The following is a 5,000-nucleotide window of genomic DNA, read 5'->3' on the forward strand; positions in this document are numbered from 1 at the left end:
TGATGAGCTGGTGGTGTCTTTTTTAAACCTGCCAGCGTATATCACAGATGAAGAAATAGTTTGGAAGCTGACGGGATGGGGAGTGAAACCGACATCACCAATAAAACGCAGAATGTGGCCTGGAACAATGATAGCTGACGGAACGAGGTTTGTCCGGGTCAGATTTAATGACCAGGTACAGTCACTCCCTTACTCCACAAAGTTTAACACTGTGATGGGGAACGAATACTTTAGAGTAATACATGATAGACAACAAAAAGTGTGCAGGATGTGCATCCAGCCGGGACACATCCTGAGAGAGTGTCCAGAATTTATGTGCCACAACTGTGGGGTGCAGGGACACTTTGCGCGAGAGTGCAGCGCGAACAGCACAAAATGCACAAACTGTAAAAAAAGAGAAAATGAATGTGAGTGTGAGAACGGAGAGGAAAGCAAGAACGAGGTGGAGGAGGTGTACGAGGATGAAGACGAGGCGGAGGAGGTGTACGAGGAGGAGGCGGAGGAGAAGGAGGTGATCGGAGCAAGCAGGAAGGAGATCAGAGAAGACGAGAACAGTGACGGAGAAATGGAGCAGAGCGGAGAGAGCGGAGGAGAACGGGCGTCAGAGTGCGAGCTGGAGACGCCGGAGCTGGCTGGAGAGGGAGGACAGCAGAAGCAGCGAAAAACGAGCGAGAGAGGGAAAAAAGGAGACGGAAGGGACGTGGCAGAAGACCCGGGGGTAAGCATGAGCACAGAGGGGAGGGAGATGCCTGAGAGTAGTGTTGGACAGGCGGGAGGGAGAAAAATCACGCTAAATAATACGGGTAAAAGCACCAGTCCCAATGAAACGGACAGTGAAATGGATGTGAGTGAACTGGCGAGTGCGCAAAAAAGACTAAGTCTTGGACAACGAAAAAAGTTGGTGAAAAAATTGAAATGTAAGGACAAATAATGACTGACAATAACCCCTGTAAATCCGTTTTTTTTGTTTTTATTTTTATGATAATGGCCTTTAATTTATTTTCGATAAACGTGAATGGACTAAGGAACAAAGAAAAAAGACATGCGATTCTTTCCTTGCAGAATGACGTTTTGTGCCTGCAGGAGACCAGGTGGGATGATTCCCTGGTGGAAGACATAAAAAAAGACTTTGTGGGCCATATTTTCTGCTCCAATGGCACGTCGAGGGCGAGAGGAGTGGCGGTTTTAGTCAAAACGGGTCGGGTAACAGGGGTAAATTTGGTTTATGGAGACAAAGAAGGAAGAAACGAAAAATATAAGAATCATAAATATATATGCACCGAATGGAGAAAAAGAAAGGAAAACATTCTTCATTGCAATAAGCAAATGGTGGGAAAGGAATTGTATAATAATCGGTGACTTTAATGTGGCGATGACACCCACCGATGTGTCAAAAAATAATGTGTTTAAGGGGGATGTGAGCAGGGGGACACTTAAAGATATAATGATAACGAAACAATGCATTGATATTTGGAGATTGCTACATCCATGGGAGAGGGTGTTCTCCAGGAGACAAATTGTACTGAATAGATTAAAACAATCTAGAATAGATTATGCTTTGGTGACATGCAAGGTAGTGAGGTGGATTAAAGAAGTTGAATATAAAACTAATATGTGGAGCGATCACGCTGGAATAGAAATCACGTTTAGAAAAGAAACGAATGTACGTAAAGGAGGGATATGGTGCTTTAATGCAAGCTTGCTGGATGATGGAATGTTTGTGAAAAGTATGGAAAGATTGTTGAATGATGTGGGATATGAGTGGAATGAGAGTGAAGATATGAATGTGTGGTGGGATAGTGTAAAAGTCAGAATTAAAAAAAAGTGTATCAATTATAGTAAAGAGAAAAAGTGGAGAGAAAATAGAAAGGAAGAGAATTTGAGAAAACAACTAAGTGAGGAAATAGCATCGCTTGACAGTGTAGATAATGTAGATGTCGAAAAATACATACATTTAAAAGAACAGTTGGGAGTGATTGAACTTAAAAAGAGTAGGGGTGCAGCCATTAGGAGTAAAATACAATATATGTATGAGGGGGAGAGGAGTACAGCCTTTTTTTTAGGTCTGGAAAAACAAAAACAAAAAAGAACAGAAATAAACGAATTATTAAATGAAGCAGGTAAAAGTGTGACAGATAAAAAGGGAATTTTAGAAATAGTAAAGGGCTATTATGAAAGCCTGTTTTCGAGACAGGAGTGTGATAGCGTGAGTGTGAACAGAGCTTTGGGTGCCTTAAAGAAAAAACTAAGCGAGGACGATAAAATGTGGTGTGATTGTGAGTTTACAGAGGGAGAAATCAGAAGTGCTTTAGAGGGGTTAAACAAAAACAAAAGTCCTGGGAGCGATGGCCTAACTGCGGAATTCTACCAAGCTTTCAAAGAGCAGCTGGTGCCCTTGGTGAACAAATTGAGTAAATATATGGAAAAAGTGAAACATATACCAAAAAGTTTAGGGGAAGGGGTGGTTACTATTTTTTACAAAAACAAGGGGGACAATAAAAATCTGGACAACTACAGACCAATCAGCCTACTCAACACAGACTACAAAATCATAGCGAAAACAATAGCCAATAGAATCAGGGAGGTAATAGGAACAATCATAGAACAAACACAATCATACAGTATACCAAACAGAGACATAGCAGACTCAATCATTTCAATAAAACAGACGGTCAGGGATATGGAAGGGGAGGGGGGAATATGGCTAGGGATTGATTTAAATAAAGCTTTTGACAGAGTAGATCACGGGTTCATGGGGAAGGTGTTAGAGAAGTTTGGATTCGGGGAGAGAATGAGAGAATGGATAAATATGTTGTATACAGGAGCGGAAAGCAAGATAAAATGTAACGGGGAACTAACTGATTCTTTTAAAATATCAAGGTCAGTGAGACAAGGATGTCCGATGTCAGCGCTGTTGTACAGCTTGGTAGCAGAGCCGCTGGCAGCACTGATATCGGAAGATGTAAACATAAAAGGTATAGGTAAGGAAAACGTAAAAATAATACAGTATGCAGATGACGTGAATATAATGGTAAAAGGAGAGGAGGATATAGAATTGATATTAAAACATGTACAAACTTATGAAAGAGCATCTGGGGCAAAAGTAAATGAAAATAAGTCAGAAATTATGTTACTAGGTAAGGAATCCAATCTAGTTAATAAGTGGGGATTTAAAACGGTGTGTGAGAGAAGAAAAGTGTTGGGAGTGAATATGGGGAAAAATGAGAATGAATGTGATGATGTAACATGGAAAGAGGTGGTGGGTAAAATTAAAAAAACATTGAATTTGTGGAAAGCGAGGGGTCTATTGTTGAGAGGAAGGGTAGCCGTAACAAATGCTCTCGTGTTGTCCAAAGTGAATCATGCGCTGAGTACTTGTACGCTTCCGGACTGGGCCTTTAAGGAGATTTCAAAGACCATTAGGGACTTTATTTGGAAAAACAAAGCAGCGAGTATAGCTCACAAAACAATAATAGGGGCTAAAGATCAGGGGGGGCTAGCTTTGATTGATTTACTTACAAAAAAAGTAGCACTAAGAGTCAAATTGATAGGCAAATTTATGGACCAGAACCGGAACGTAGTTTGGAAAAACCACTTCAAACAATATCTGTGCAGTTTTGGACTCTACAACGAGGACAACCTGTACCAGATCAATAACCCGGATTCATTTAAACACTTGCCACGGTTTTTCCAGGAAGTACTCAGTGCGTGGTATCAGGTTTCATCCTGGACTGTACCAGAGTGCGGAACGAGAGGGTCAGTGCTACGACTGCCCTTCCTCTCGAGCCCGTATTTTAAAAATGGGGAGAGGGTAATTAAGTGTGAAGCTATGTCGAAAGCGGGATATATTAGAATAAGGGATTTACTGAACTGTGGGGGGGATTTTGATTTACAAATGGTGGTGAGGGGTTTAAAAAATAAAGGGTGTGTGTGCAGAAAGGATGTGATTGAGAGAGTGTTTGCAAATGTAAAATTGTCTTTGTCGAGCGAATGGGAAAAATTAATCAAAGAGAAGGAGGGAGTGATGCAGGACGATGTGGGGGGGATCTCCCTGTGCCTAGGGGAGAAGAAACACAACATTACAGATGTCACTACAAAAATTTGGTATAGGTGCGCAATCACACATAGAATACAGAAACCCACATCCGAAGTAAAATGGACAGACACATACCCGGACATAACAAGCAACATGATATGGAAGAACATTAACATTCCGCATACACCACATGCAATATTTGACCTAGATTTCAAACTGAGGCACAGGAGGATCTTCACCTGCATCGTCCTGCATCAGATCCATAAGGAGAGGTATGAAAGAAAGTGTTGTGTATGTGAAAGTACGGATGAGGATTTAATACATTTGTTTGTTACGTGTGGGGAATTGGTTTATTTTTGGGGAAAAATAAGAGAAATGTTGGGGAAATGCAGTAAGAATGAGTGTTGGAATGAAAGGGGGTGGGAATTGTCAGTGTTGTTGGGGGTGGGAACAAAACAAAAAAATCACAATGTAATGAATATAATTTTGGCTTTTGCAAGAAAAGCGGTTTTTAACAGAAGGAATTATGCACTGTATGAAAGTAAGAAAATGAATGTGTGGAGAATGTTTGTGAATGAATGGAAAGCACATCTTAAATTGTTGTACATAGCGAATGAGAGTGAGTTTGTGAGAATGTTTGTGGAAGGTGCGAATGTGTGTAGAGTAAATGAGGAGGGAATTATGTGGGATGTCTAAATTATTTTGTTTTTGTTTTTTTGGTACGAGGGCTTCTTTTTTGGTCATGGGGAAAATGGGTGATTTGATTTGGTGGTTTTTTTTTCTCAGTGGTTTTTTGAGAATACTGTGGGGTTTTTGTATGTTTTTGTGGTTTGTTTTCAGAGGGGTGTTTGCTTTGGGGGAGGGACTCAGAAGAGTTGTCATGAGTTGGGGGTATCAGGGGTGGTTTGATTTTTTTTTTCTGATGCTATGTTTTTATTGTTTTTAGGGTGCCGTTTGCGTCAGA

This window comes from Labrus mixtus, chromosome 19 (genome assembly GCF_963584025.1).
Source record: "Labrus mixtus chromosome 19, fLabMix1.1, whole genome shotgun sequence".
NCBI classification, from domain to species: Eukaryota; Metazoa; Chordata; class Actinopteri; order Labriformes; family Labridae; genus Labrus; species Labrus mixtus.